The sequence below is a fragment of the Lupinus angustifolius genome, unplaced genomic scaffold (assembly GCF_001865875.1).
Source record: "Lupinus angustifolius cultivar Tanjil unplaced genomic scaffold, LupAngTanjil_v1.0 Scaffold_28_32, whole genome shotgun sequence".
Taxonomy (NCBI): domain Eukaryota; kingdom Viridiplantae; phylum Streptophyta; class Magnoliopsida; order Fabales; family Fabaceae; genus Lupinus; species Lupinus angustifolius.
This window is the reverse complement of record NW_017720529.1, coordinates 31,076-47,442: the sequence shown is the minus strand read 5'-3', so window position 1 is coordinate 47,442 and position 16,367 is coordinate 31,076. Positions and strand designations below refer to the sequence as shown.

At 29.9% G+C, this 16,367-nt stretch overlaps 1 pseudogene; it reads left to right on the top strand.

Moving 5' to 3' along the window:
- Nucleotides 1-12,758: 12,758 nt before the first annotated feature.
- On the top strand, nt 12,759-16,160 carry LOC109338524 (annotated as a pseudogene).
- Nucleotides 16,161-16,367: the final 207 nt, after the last annotated feature.

The window sequence follows — 16,367 nt, the reverse complement described above, 5'->3', positions numbered from 1 at the left end:
AGTCACACATATAACACTAATATTATACATACAATTTATGATATATGTTAGATTCATATATTTGATACCGCGAAAAGTTAGAAGATGAGTTCTAAATCATCAAGACATTGGAAAAGTAGCACACATAAATATAACAATTTAATAAGTAACAACATATATAACAATTTAGTAACATATGACAGTAAAATACACACAAAATTAGTAATTTAAGTCACAAAATTGACTGAAGAATTCAAACAATGGTGCAACATTATTCCTCAATATCTATTTCTTTAATATACAGTTCGGTTCGAACAGTTTCTATATTTTCAAAACCATAAACCGAGTCGAACTTATACAATAACAAAAAAAACCAAAATGAAATGTGAAACTAAACTGAACAATGTTTTATGGTTTGGTTCGGTCTCACTGATTTCACGATTTAAACTAGAACTACTGACACCCCAAGTTTTGTTTGCGCTAAATTTGGGATATCATTTGTTGCTCCTTAGATTTTGTGAAAAATATAGATAAAATCATTTATTATAAGACGAAGTTTTCAAATTTAGGTGTTCAATTAATGAAACTCGCGTAAGGTAATTAACTGATAATAACTACTTGATTCACCTCGAAAGAAAAAGAAGAGAGAAGCCACTGATGGGTGTAGGGATGGCGAAATAACACAAGGCTACCCGCAAAAATATCTACAATGGTTACCCATAATAATAGTTTATGAGTAAAAATATGTTTTATGATATTCGTCTCATGGGTACCCGCATATTTATCAATTTATTTTTTAATTAAATATTTATATATATTCTACTTTTTTTATTATTTTAAAATTGTATATTATCTACTTTATTATTATTTCATAATAAATTGTAGTGATATAACTATAATCATAAGTTATTATATAAATATCTTATTATTAATGTAATATTTATTTTTAGATATTGATTATTGCAAAATATATAATTAAAATTAAAAATTTGTTGGGTAACTACATATACCCGCTACCTGCATGAATATCCACAAATAATGCAGATTTGAGAATGAAAAAAACACTACTCACACCTTTCTAATCCATTGTCATCCCTAATTGGGTGCCTTAGTTTTGCTTTTTAGTTTAGAAATAGAAGATTTCAAAACTTGTAATACTAGGTTGCAATTTATAATTAGGATGATTTATGTTGTAATGGGAACAAAGATCATCTCCATCAATGAAGATGCAGATACTTACTCTTATATGTATTTTTAATGATAAAAATGTTATTTTATTGTATATAAAGGGATAAAATTATCTTATCATATTATTATTTCTTTTATTTTTTATAATATGTATCTTTCCATTAATAAAGATAATTATTACTCTTGTAATGGTGGTGAGTTTTATACATGTGAGGAATTGCCTCTTCAGCTTCTAATCATGTTCAGAAACATAAATAATCTCATACTGTTCTTCATATAGTAAGTGCATTTTTTGGAAGATATACATATACTAAGTGCGTGTTTATAGTATGATATTATATGTATAAAATAATTTATAATGATAATTTTGAAAAATAGAGGAATATTTTTCTAAGAAGAATAATAACTAATTAAATATTCATTGTGATGTTAGATATTTTCTGATGATTGGTGAAATACAAATCTTAGAATTTTGAATATCATGATTCTCACACATAATATAAGACAAAGATACAAAGTCATGTACCTGAATCCTTGAATTAATATTCTCTGATCTACTCCTATGATATACCTTTTGAGAGTTTTGGTATGATGGTCTTCCTCAACCAAATCATTAATTCCTTTTGGGACCTCCGTTTTCCTATGATGGGGAGAGGTGAAAAATATTTGTGATTTGGTGTCTTGGAGATCATAATTGTTCCTTATGTGTTAACTTATAGGGTTCTCATTATCCCCTATAGGTCAACTGTTTGGGTATCCATTGTTTAAGTCCATATTCATTATCAGTTTCAAAAGTCCTTTAGATTGTCATTAATTAGATCACTTGTTTTGTAATCCCGAAATAAATAACCAATATAATTGTATTAAATATATGATGCTCACCTTAATTAGAAATTATGAATTTCTAACAATCTCCCACTTGGACTTTATATTTTTCCTGAAACAATTATATCACATATTCTTTAGGCACACATTTGTATGCTATTTATATTTAGACGTCTCTTTAACACAATCTGGTTCATCTCATATATCAACTATGGAACCACTGTGACCTTCATCACATTCAAATGTGACTCAACTACGATGATCACCATATTAATATACTTAATAACAGATCAAATATGGATGAGTGACATGAAAATTCCATGCAATGTGATCTCAAACATGTCTATTTTCAATTGGTCCTTCTTTATTCTTTATTGAGATCAATCCAAAGTCTTTAATTGCAACATAATAGTTACAATGCATAAGTTCAAAAAAACAAAAAAACATCAACTTTATTATGGATAAAATTATATATGACGTCCAAAGTATATCATAAAACATATAGACTCCCACTAAATTAAGGTATCCTAAGGAGCAATACTCATATGAGCAATATGCTCATGAAAGACTTTAGGTACCAAACCTTTAGTCAATAGATCATCTAGCATAAAATTTGTCTCTATATGTTCTTTGGAAATTTTTCTATTTTGAACACTTTCTTTAATACCCAAAAACTTGATGTCAATAAATTTTGACTTTGTAGAACTCCTATTATTGTTGGAGTAAAGAATCGCGGACTTACTATCACAATAAATTCTTGGTGGTCTTTTAGTACCATCAACCACACGTAAGCCACTGATAAAATCTCCGCAACCATATGTCATGGTCTAATGTTTTAAAACAAACCATGAACTCTGTAACCATGGTTAAAAGGAGCTATGAGCATCTATTTAGCAGACTTCTAAGATATATCACCTTTAGCCAAGATAAACACATATCCAGAGGTGGAGTGTCTATTGTTTAGACACCCAAAAAAAACGGAGTCAGAGTACCCAATGATCTCTAAATTCTCATACCTCCGATAAGTGAGCATGTACTTTTTTGTTCTCTTTAAGTAAAGAATAACATGTTTGACTGCCTTCAAGTGATGCATTACATGATGGCTCAAATATCTTTTAAAAACTCCTACGACAAACCATATGTCCGGAGGTGTACAAACTTGAGCATACATTAGACTTCCTACTACATATGCATAAGGGATACTTTGCATCTCGTATCTTTAAGGCCATTTTCAGGGCACTGTTCGAGACTAAACTTGTCTCCCTTAGCTATAGGGGTATCCCCTGGTTTACTGTCTTTCATGCCAAATCTATCCAGTACTTTATCTATACAGCTATCGTGTGATAACCATAGGATGCCTTGAGAGCGATCTCTTAGTATCTGAATACCTAATACAAAAGAAGTTTCCCCAAAATCTTTCATTTAGAAATTATTCGTTAGAAATCTCTTGATCTCATGAAATAGTTCCAAATCACTACTCGCAAGCAGTATATCATTGATATATAATACCAGAGATATAACTTTACTCCCACTAGACTTGTAGTAAACACAATTATCAACTTTATTTGCCTCAAAATCATACGAGGTAATAATTTGTTGAAACTTATGATTCCATTAATGAGAAGCTTGTTTAAGACCATAGATGAATTTCTTTAATTTGTATACCATTGACTTTGAGCTAATTAACACAAAGTTTTCTGGTTGCACCTTATAGATCATTTCTTTAATGTCACCATTTAGAAACGTTGTCTTAACATCCATCTGATGTAGCTGTAAATCAAAATGAGCTACTAGTGTCAATATTATTCTAAAAGAATCCTTCGAAGATATTGGAGAGAAGATTTCTTTATAATCAATAACTTCTTTCTCAGTGAAGCCTTTAGATAATAGCAGAGCTTTATATCTGTCAATATTACCATTCGAATCCCTCTTGGTTTTAAATATCCATTTGCAGAAGTTCAATGGATCATCTTCTGTTAACCTAATGCCATCCTCATGTTCTTGAAGAAATACAATATAATCATCAAGAATTGTACTTCTCCTCTCTCTAGTGGATCTCCTTAATGACACTTCTACTTCTTGAGGTTGTTGAATTTGTTCTATAGGTACTTGAAGGAGAACCTCATTGTTGTCTTGTTCTAAAATATTGCCAGGGACAATATTCTAAACATTATCTCCTATTACTGAATTTATTCCTTGAATGGTAATAGGCACAAGAACTTGTTCACCATTAGTGACAGGTTCTTCCTCAAAGACAACATTCTTTATGTTCTCTTCCTTCCCAAAATCAACTTCCTCAAGAAATCTTGCATTTCCCGTCTCAAAAAAAGTCTTGAAGTGGGATCATAAAATTTATAGCCCTAAGAGCGTTCAACACAGCCAACAAAATAACAGTTAATTGTTCTTGAGTCCAGTTTTCTTTCATGCGACCTATCAGGTCGTGCCTCAACTGAAAACCCTCAAATGTGCAACTGTTTTAAGCTTGGTCTTTTATTACTCCAAAGCTCATATGTGATTTTGTTAATTGTTTTACTTGGCACCTTATTACGGATGTAAAATGTGGTCTTCAAAGCTCCAACAAAGAAACGCTGGTAAGAAAGAATGACTAATCACGCATCTCACCATATCTATAAGAGCTCGGTGTAATCACTCAACAACATCCTTCATGCTAAGTTTTCCTAGCATAGTGTATTGCAGAACAATTTCACATTCTCTGAGGAAAAACACAAATAGCCATTTCACAACATCCTTATTGTTCTTTGTTTTCTTATTCTGAAAGGTCATAGTCAAATGAGCACTTTCAGTCCTATCTCTCTTTCTCTTGCACACGCTAAGATATAAACTCATTGTGAGACCATTTGTCATTCTGAGTGTTATAGCTCACTTTGAATGGCCCAAAGTGTGCAGGAAGTGAGATCAAAACCAAGTGCACGAGCAAGTCATCACCAATATCTAACTTATATGACTTGAGTTTTGATGTGAGATTAGACATCTCCATAATATACTCCCATATGTTCCCTTTACCATTATAGTTAATGGAGATGAGTTTAACCAAAAGGTTAGTCGTCTACGCTTTTTGATTTTTTTGACATAGTATGGTTCTATTTCTTCAAAGAACTTTCGTGCACTTTCACCCTCAGAAATAGAGCCATGAAATGCTTCTAGAATAGAGTGTTTCATGATCATTATACACATTCAGTTAGAGTGTTCCAATTTCTCAATTTTAACATCATCGAGGATTTCCAGAGTATAAATGGATTTCTCCACCTGAAGTGCCAGATCTAAATCCATACAACCGAGAATAATTTCTACGGCTTCCTTCCACACCTTAAAGTTTGTCCCATTCAGCAATGAAATGTTCTTAATTTGAGCAGAAATATTTGTAACACTAGTAAAAGAACAAAACAAATTGCAATCTTTCTTGCAATTCATCTTTAATACTTAAATTCAAATGATAATGGAGCACATCACAAGTTACCTATTACAATATTAATATTCAGTCTTTGGACAAAAATATTAACTTGAAAGTGGTACACTCAATGTAGTAATCAAACAATGATAATCAGTCTTGTCAAACAATAAATCTTTCTTTGGACTGACTTACTATTCACATGGAAAGTCATATGATTATCACATATTTATTGCTACAAGTATGTTAGTAATTTGGGCCAAATAAAAATCTTCATTTGGGCCGATCACTATTCACATAAAATATAAACATACAATTGACTTGATATTTCATATCAATCACTAATGATATTCTTGTTTATAATGGTCATACATTGATCATAACGCATGTCAAATAATAAATCCTTCTTTGGATTGATTTATCATTTACATATTCAACATTATAATAATTACATGTTTACCATCACAAGTGTGTATATAATCCGGCCGAATAACAATCTTCCTTTGGGTCGATTAATACTCGCATGGATACATATACGCACTAGCATTTGACATTTATTATGAATAATTCACAAAAAAGATGTCACTTTGTCAACTTCTTGTTGAATATGTTCACTTAAAATGTCAAACAATTTTATTTTCTAAAAAAAAACCATTTAGTTGAGTTTGATTCAACATAACCTTAAACCAAAACATATATTATTTATATCCACATATAAATACATATATCCATTATAGCCTAATGGTAGTATTGCATCAATCTCATCATAAAGACTTCATCTTGAATTCCAGTAATGGTCCTTTTGAATTTTCCATAAAAGAAAATATTACCATTTTATACATGATTAATAATGGTAAGGCAAGTTGTCCAAATTTAAACAACACTTCAACAATAACATCTACTTAATAATGCAATTAGCCACCAACCAATGCAACAAACCATAAGTGTTGCAACCATTTAAACAAACAATTCAGGTAATATATATAAATAAGACATGTTAAATAGACTCATCACAAGATACCTAGCACAACATCAATTTTACGTCTTTGGACAGAAAAATTAATTTGTAAGTGGTACTCTCAACATAATGATCAAATATTAACAAATACTTCTATAAAACAATAGCCTTTCTTTGGACCGACTATTATTCACATGAAAATAAACTTTATAATTTTTATTTATTTATCGTCACATGTATGTTACTACTTGGCCAAATTGTGTCTTCCTTTGAGCCGAACAAAATTTGCATAAATAATCTCATACTCATCTGTGCAGTATTAATCAATTTCCACAATAGAGGTTACTTTAGCAACATATTGCATCAATTAATTCAAAAATAATTACCATACAAAAGGAAAAGAAAATTGTTACATTATGAAAAAAAAATATGATCTTGGAATTAAAACCTTCAGATTTGGTATCTTTTATGATTAACAAATCTAATCCAATAATATAATTTCAAATAAAAAAATATATTACATATATATCGACGCATAAAACTGAATGCAATCTTAATCAAATACAAAATAGATCTAGAGTGAAAAGCATAAAAGAATATATGCAACTCATTATAAAAAATTCCAAATCGAATATGATCATGCATATCTTAAAACATATATATATACACTTTCACACAATAACATAGTAAAATATATATAATTTTAAGCATTAACTGTAACTATTATATGTATATTAACTTTAATAAGTAATTTCAAACATCACAACAACCTCAAGTTGGAAAAAAATACACACATATATATGTATATATATGTGTATATATTTTAATTCTCAATATATAAAAGGTAATGAATTCTAGATTGTATATGTATAAAATAAAAACACATCTTAACACATATATACCTTATACATATACTTTAACAAATTGCAAAATTATAGAGTGACAAAAGTCAATGTCCAACAGTAAGACATTAGTGCACATATAATATACATATTGCATAACAGAATCATAAAAGTTAATGCATTGTTCATGTACATATCTGAATATTACATCAACCCATGTTGCAATGATTCATAATACAAATTACTCATAATTCAAATAAGTGGAAGCGGATAAAAGTTATCATCATTATTCCTAAATACCCAATTTCATAACCAATAGCGGAAGCATAAAAATTCACAAATTTAAAAGTTAGGGTTCATAAAAAAGGGAGGAAAATCATCTTTAATGAAAAACCATAAAATTTAGAACCTAAAGCTCTCATACCACTTGTTAGATATTTCTTGATGATTAGTGAAATATCAATCTTAGGATCTTGAATATCATGATTCTCACACATAATATAAAACAATAATACAAAATCATACCTAGATCCCTGAATCTATATTCTCTGATCTACTCATTTGATATACATTTTGAGAGAGTTTTGGTATGATGACTTTCCTCAACCAAATCTTTAATTCTTTTTGGGACCTTCGTTTTCTCTCTGATGAGGAGAGGTGAAAATTATTTGTGATTTGGTGTCTAAGGATCATAAGCGTTCCTTATGTGTTAACTTAGAGGGGTTCTCATTAACCCTTATAGGTCAACTATTTGTGTATCCATTGTTTAAGCTCATATCCACTATCAGTTTCAAAAGTCATTTAGGTTGTCATTAATTACATCACTTGTTTTGTAATCCCAAAATAAATAGTCAATATAATTGTATTAAGTATATGATGTTCACCTTAATTAGAAATTATAAATTTGTAACTATGTATCATAGAGTTATCTTATCTTATTGGCTTATCATATGTGACTAGCTTATCCAATTTCTTCCGCTTATTTTTATTTTTTTTATTGGGTTTAGGATAAATTCTTTATATTTGGTGCACTGTACATATGTCTCGTCTCATTGTAAATAGTTCTCTTAGAAACAAGAAAATTTTAACGAATACCTTTTGATGTATGTCACATAACTGAACCACGTTAAATCTCAATGCTATTTTTTCTTATTAAATCTTATCATGGTCTTTAGTCCCAAGAAGATGTGATTTGAGCGTATGAACAGATCATACATGAACTTCTCTTTCATTTTTTTTTAAACTCGACTTAGACATGACATTTCATCGGATTCGTGAACATGCCTTCATGAAGTTAGTACAACTTGCGTTCTAATTTCATATAATTTATGAATGATTCTTAGATTGTAATCGTAACTTAATTTAGTTAATCTTTATGTGCCTACATTTTTTGTGTTACATAAATTTGAGACAATATATAGTGGATGAGTTGTTTTGCTTTATTGTAACTTTGCTGTTCCTTGACTCATATCTTTGATTTGATGACAAATAAAATGAAGAAACTTTGCTACATTTACATTCCAAGATGGAAACATATAAATTGCAAGTATACGTTATCAAGAAACCGTGCATATATTACGAAAAAAGTGAAGTACAAATTATGTTGCAAATCGAAAAGAGAATATTCATGTCAAGTGGTGTTTTTCTGTGTGTGGTAAAGTTTGTTTGGCTAAGATCTTGTAGCATCTTGCCATTCGTACATGAGCAAAAAAGTTTTTGATTAACTTAAATTGACAAATTTTAATGAAATTACACAAATTATATCTTTCTTTTTTATGCCCGTAAATTATCCTTATTATATACATGTGTTATACAAATTATTTATGTACGAGAAATAAGTGTGATTTTTTAAATAAAAATAGTTATAAATATAATTATGTTAAAATATATTATATGGTTGAGACAAATCCAAACAGTATAAGAATTAATATTTTTGATTCGTTACACAATGCATCAATAATTCTAAGAAGATATTGTCTAACTTTTATACTATATTGTAATAAAAAAAAGAATAAAGAAATGTTAACTCATATATTATTCGGACTTGTTTCCGCAATATAACATATTTTGTTTAACTTAATTATATTTATTACTATTTACGGTTTAAAATGTTACACTTTTCACTTATGCAATATATATATATATAAAGAGTAAATTACACTGACACCCCCTGAGTTTTAGTGAAATTACACAAACCACCCCTCACTTTTCTAAACTTACACAAACCTCCCCTAGTTTTGTACTTTCATTACACTGACCACCCCCTGTATAATAAATAAGTGTAATTTTTTAAAAAAAATGTGATAAATGCAATTAAGTTAAACAAAACATGATATATTGTGTAGACAAGTCTAAATAATATACAAATCAATGTATATTTATTATTTTTGGTTTGTTACACTACATTATAAGAGTGATTTAAACAATATTTCTTTATAATTGTTGATGCATTTTGTAACAAAAAATAATAAAGATACATTGATTTGTATATTATTTAGACTTGTCTACACAATATATCATGTTTTGTTTAACTTAATTGCATTTATCACATTTTTTGTTTAAAAAATTACACTTATTTATTTCTTATACAGGGGTGGTCAGTGTAATGAAAGTATAAAACTAGGGGAGGTTTGTGTAAGTTTAGAAAAGTGAGAGGTGGTTTGTGTAATTTCACTAAAACTCAGGGGATGTCAGTGTAATTTACTCATATATAAATTACTTACATCAATTTAACTAAATTCAAGGGTATGGATGTAATTTATTCAAAATTTGTTTTTTTTTTTTGAAAAATAAAGTTAATTGTAACATCATAATATTAAACAAAGGAAATTCTTTATTATTAAAAGGCAATATTCTTCACCTTTTGATAATTAGATGCATGTGGATTTCTGTAATTGAATCCAAGATCTAAATCTCTGTTCTACTTTTAGGCAATCATTCAAATTTAATTAAGCTGAACCTACTCCTTGAAAATTTAAAATTTTGGACTTTACAAGATTACCCTTTCTAATAAGTTGAGCTTATTTAAATCTTATTGTCAAGGGATAGAGGACTCATAAAATGACATTCTCATCACCCAATATATTTTATGAGAAAAAGTAGAATACATCAATAATATAAAGTTTTTTATACTATCATTATATCAACGATTATTCATGTTTAATCATTATTGATTCTTAAATAAAAGTAAAATAAATAAATGATAGATAATACAATGATTATATATAAATCTTTACCTGATTGTATATAAATATTACATCCATATTTTATACAGTAAAGGAAAAGGAAAAATAATTGGATGTGATAAAAAGAATTGAGGTAATAGAAGAGGGTGTGGCAAAGACTTGTGGAGTTTGAATAGGAATCTGAGAAGGCCTTGAAAGTTGAAGCCATTGAGGGTAGTGCTGGAGAGGAGATAATATTCTAGGGCCACCAGAGTTCAACAGCTAAAGTCCAAAGTTTTATATTTTCAATGCTAGAAAGGAAAACATCATTAGATTATGATTAAGGAGTACAAATTTTGCAGAAAAAAGTCAGCCTACAAGGACCCGGTTACTCACACTTCTAAAAAATTCACTGCCGTTGTCACCTGGCTGTCTCCTAACATTATTTTACCAAATAATCTTAGTTTTAGTCCAACATTATAAAAATATTAGTAAGTGTTATAAGAATAGAAATAGAGAAGTAGTAATTTTTACCTTAAAATCAATAGAGTATACCTTAAAATATATCACCAAATTCAACAGATAATAGTGTTTTAAATTATATTCTGCAATTGCTATTTTGACCACCATAGTATACTTTTGTGAGCCTTCTTAATAGTATCGTGATCATAACTGTGTCCATATCATACACAAATTTCCATAGTTAACTTAACCATAACCACAATATAAAATACTTATTTATGCCCACACAGGTTAAACATTTCCATCTAAATTAATCTTGAGATAAAAGAAAAGACTAGGGCTAAAGATCCAAAAGCTTTAAAATCAGAAAAAATATCTAGCATCTAAAACTTAACAAGAGAATGGTAAAAGGTTCAATACATATGTACCATGCACTCAAAAAGTGACTGCCCAAAGAGGGTCTTCAACTTATGATAAGAAACCAAAAGTATGTTTGACTGCTTGTTACACCATCATCGTGATGTGATGATAGTAATAATTAAATGTATATTAATATATTCTTTAAATTAAATATATATTAATAAAAGATACAAGTAACAACAATTATTTAGATGTGTATAAAAACCAGGATGGGCTAGAAATTCAGTCAATGTGAGACATAGTCATGTTGTCATAGGGACGATTATTCCCTTTTCTATGTTTTTTCGTCGTTTCCTTTGGATTTACCTTCCTTGACAGCATGGTGAGTGTTTGGACACGTGCACATGGTTGTTTTCTAATATAATATAAGAAGAAAAATATATATATACAAAAGTTTCTTTTATTTCGGTGGATTATTTACTATTTATTTTCAATTATTATTAATTCTTAAATAAAAATAATAAAAATTAATGTTTTATACTTCAATGCATAGAATGCCATTAATAAATAGCTTGCCAAACTGATCTTTAAATTCTAATGGCACTACTCCATTGTAAGCATTTTTACAACATTATTTTGGCATCTATCAATTAGGGAAATGACCCATACTATCACTTTGAGTAGGTTTAAAGGACACAAGATTTTCCTTTTTGTGGAAAATGAAGATTAATAAAGGTGGTAGGCTTCTGTTTTCCAGTCACGCTCATTTATGAAACATAATCGTTTTCACTTTTTGACAGAAACAGCATTCCTTATGATTTAAATGGTTGAAAGTGAGAGTAGATTAATTAAGCTGAAATAACTTTTTGTCGTTGATAAGATTAAGCTGAAATATTAACCTAGCAATAGGACCAAATCTGGCATTGTGAATTATTAATATTTTAAAACAACAATAAATATATATATATATATATATATATATATATATATATTATTAAGATTTAACTCTAAAAAATTGATAGACAAAATGTTGAGATAAACAATTTCCTCAAAAGAACACCCCTTACTCATAAATTATAAAGATTTAACTCTTATTTCGTGTTAATGATCTTGGAAATCATTGTATATATTCTTTATTAGGGTAACAATTTGGAAAACTGTTGCAGTGTATCAAAAAATTATGGCCTAAACAAAAAGCAATAGATAACGCCCCAAATAACAACAGTTATAAAACTATGGCCTGAAGTAAAAAGTACATTTTTCTAAATTTGACAATTGTTTGGAGCCATTGGTGGAGTGGAAAATTGTTGTAGTGGATATATAGTAAAGAGAGACTTAATGTACAAAAAGTTATCAAATAGAATGCAAGAAGAGATAAGTTTATGTAGTCTTATTCTACATCACACACATTATATATGATTACAACTTTACATAATTTTCACACCTACATTTTGCTTTTACCATATACCCACATATAAATGGGAAACAAGAAATGTTAATAAGCATAGTTGAGTACAAAACATAAAAACTGTGAAAGAGATGGTGTAGTTAACATGTTTCTTTTAAAAAATAAGAAACCAAAAAGTAACAAATTATGGGATAATCATTCCAAATAGGAGTTCAACTTTCTTCCGACCTCATCATGTGTCATCATACACACTTGCTTCACCTCCTCTTCTCTATATTTCTCTGTCTTGATTCTCACCCTTTTCTTCTCTCTTCCCTGTAGCTTTTCAACGCCACCCATAACATCTTAGTTTTTTATTCAACCTAAAAAGTAGATAATTAAATTGACACTGTAACATATAAGAGAGAGAAAGGCAAGAACATAGGATTCCATATAGCATATATCAGTTTGTATTGTTTAGGGTTGGAAACATGGAACTATATAATTAACAAGGCTAGCTCCCCATTCTCTTGGGTTTACTCATAATTTTAACTGCTTTTTCTTTTCTTATAATCTGAGTCAAACCTATAGTTGAAGAAATAGCTTTGATATGCTAGAAAAAATGGATGATGGAGAAATCTCATATGGTTTCACTCATCAGAACACAACTGGTGCATCTAGTAACACTCCTGCTTTAAAGAGGAAGAGAAACCTCCCTGGAAACCCAGGCATGTTTTTTTCTTTCATTGTTGCTTATAGTTATATTCTTAGCTTCCTTATTTTCTCTACCTTTTGCTTAATCATAGAGCATTGTAATGTGTAAACTTAGGGGTGATATTTTTGGCAACATCTTTCATGTTTATAGTACAAAACGCAAGCACTTTATGCCATAAACATGAAAAGTTACTAGGCGATCAGCTTTAACCAAACATTTTCATTTAAACAAGTATATTCAAAGCTGAATCAGATGTATATTCAAAGCTGAGCAATTGCTTTTTATTGAAAATAAAAAATGATTTGTTATATGAATCTTATTTATGCACTGCAGATCCTGAAGCTGAAGTGATAGCCTTATCACCAAAGACACTAATGGCCACAAACAGATTCGTTTGTGAAATTTGTCTAAAGGGTTTCCAAAGGGATCAAAATCTTCAACTCCATAGACGTGGGCATAACCTTCCTTGGAAGCTAAAGCAGAGAACAAGCAAAGAAGTAAAGAAGCGAGTTTATGTGTGTCCAGAGAAGACTTGTGTGCACAACCATCCCTCAAGGGCTCTTGGAGACTTAACTGGGATTAAAAAGCACTTCTGCAGAAAGCATGGTGAGAAGAAATGGAAGTGTGAGAAGTGCTCAAAAAGGTATGCTGTGCAGTCAGATTGGAAAGCACACTCAAAGACTTGTGGCACCAAAGAATACAAATGTGACTGTGGAACTATCTTTTCACGGTAATTATCTGTCTATCTTATCTTGCATATCAGAATATATATATATATATATATATATAGGGTAAATAGTGATAGTAACCAAATCTTATGCAAAAGTGGTAACTTGTCTAGTGGTCTTGAAATTTTTTAAGAAAATGACATAGGAAATTACTATCTTTATCTTAGTTTGTGACAAAATAAAGAGTATAGCTCTCTTCATGCAGTAGTGGACTAGTTGCTCTCAAACCTTTTTTTTATCTGCAAAATAAAATATTATTGATAGAGAAGATAGATCTAGTTGCTGTCAAACCTAAAAGATAGAGGGAAAAAATGATTCATCTAGCTGAAATCTGTGGTGGTGATATCGTTGTTTCTAACTCCTTTTGTCTATGGTGTATGTGGTTGTGACTCGATGTATATCTGCGCGAGGAGAATAATAGTAGTAGAGTTAGAGAAAGAACTTGAAAGAACTCCACAAGTTCTTATTATTTTTTGCAACCATATGATGAAAAGACAAAAGTTTTAACATTTCCTTTAAGTGATTATTAATTGTGTTTTGCCTTGACTAATATGGGGTTGAACTAATGCTTCAGATTCTTAAGAGTACGGAAAATATGTTAAATGTTATATGGAAAATGGTAATCTCCTATTCACACTAGTTCCTTTATATAATTTTTACATCTACTTTATAATCACATGAAAAAAGAAAACAATTATTATAAAGTAGAAGTCTTTTACTTAATAGTTATAAGGTAAGTGTGAAAAGTGATGTTATCAAAACTTGTGTGCAAATATCAATACTTAATTTATGTTAATTATAATTGAACTTTAGTATATACTGAATTTAGTTATTTTCTTAATTATAATTTTAATGTTATAATTGAAATAATATACACCGAATGGTATAAAAGTGCATCTCCCTTATTACGTAAGAACATAAAACTTTCTTCTCCAATTAGGCAATTACTGTCAAGTTTCTTGCATTTAGACTTTGTTTGAGCTTATACAAAAATTAAATTTGCCCAGCATAAAACTGATACCATTTTTTTACATTTTCCATGTGATACATTCAACCAAATAGGAACATCTTTCGATTTTGGATAGTATTTTCGAAACGTTTTAGATAAAAATGTTGCATAAATATTATTATTGGATCTGATATTGGCATTCTTACATGCCTTATTCCATTTATTTTATCTTAATTATTGCTTATTATCAATATTGATGGAGCAGGAGGGATAGCTTCATCACTCACAGGGCCTTCTGTGATGCCTTAGCAGAAGAAACAGCTAAGGTTAACGCAGGATCAAACATGGCTTACAGCCTCATGCAAACTTCTATAAGGCCTAACATGGCAACCCGTTTCTCTTCAATTTTCAAGCCAAATTCAAACACTGAGGAACCAAGTGACCAAACATATAGGGAACTATCCCTTTGGAATATGGGTCAAACATCTCAGGCTCATGAAACATTGGTCAATGGCAATTTGCATGAGATTCATCCACTTGGTTCTGCTACACTATATAGTGGTGGCAACCCACTTGTTGTTTCATGCTCTAACCCTCCACCCTCTAATTATCAACTAAAGTGGGTGTTTGATAATAAGGTCTCATCCAATGGAAATCAAGATTTAACTAGCACTACTACTTCACTTCCACTAGTGAATAATTTTAAGGATACTACAAACAACCTTGTAAGTGTTCCTTCCTTGTATAGTTCTCAACACCAACCAAATCAAACAACTTCAGCAAACATGTCAGCCACAGCTTTGTTGCAAAAAGCTGCACAAATTGGGGCAACTTCTTCAACTGAGCCATCATTCTTTGGGAGCTTTGGTTTGAAATGCAGTAATGGTCAAGGTCAAGATGGGAACAAATTTTGTGGCATGTATGGTTCAAGCTCAGCGCTCACTAGTCTTGGGAGTGAGCAAGATAATTCTCTAAGTTATTTGTCACATATGCCCCCTACAAAAAGAAGGCATGTACAGAATGAAGAGGGTGCAGCTGGGGGGCAAACTAGAGATTTTCTTGGTGTAGCCATGCAGACCATTTGCCACCCTTCATCAATCAACGGATGGATTTGATTTGATTATGTATTCAAATTAATATGAATTTCATTTTTAGTTATTTTTTCCTCAATAGAAGAGGAAAATGGTGAATGAAGTTGTTAGAGTTGACAAGGATCTACATGCATTATTCTAAGAAAAAAAATGTATGTATTGATAATGTATGAGTTTTATACATTTTTATTATATTATATATCATTTATGTTTAATCATCATTTACTCTTAAAAAGGTAATACAAATAAATGATAAATGATTTATTGACTATGTATAAATATTTACATCATTAATGCATACATATTAAAC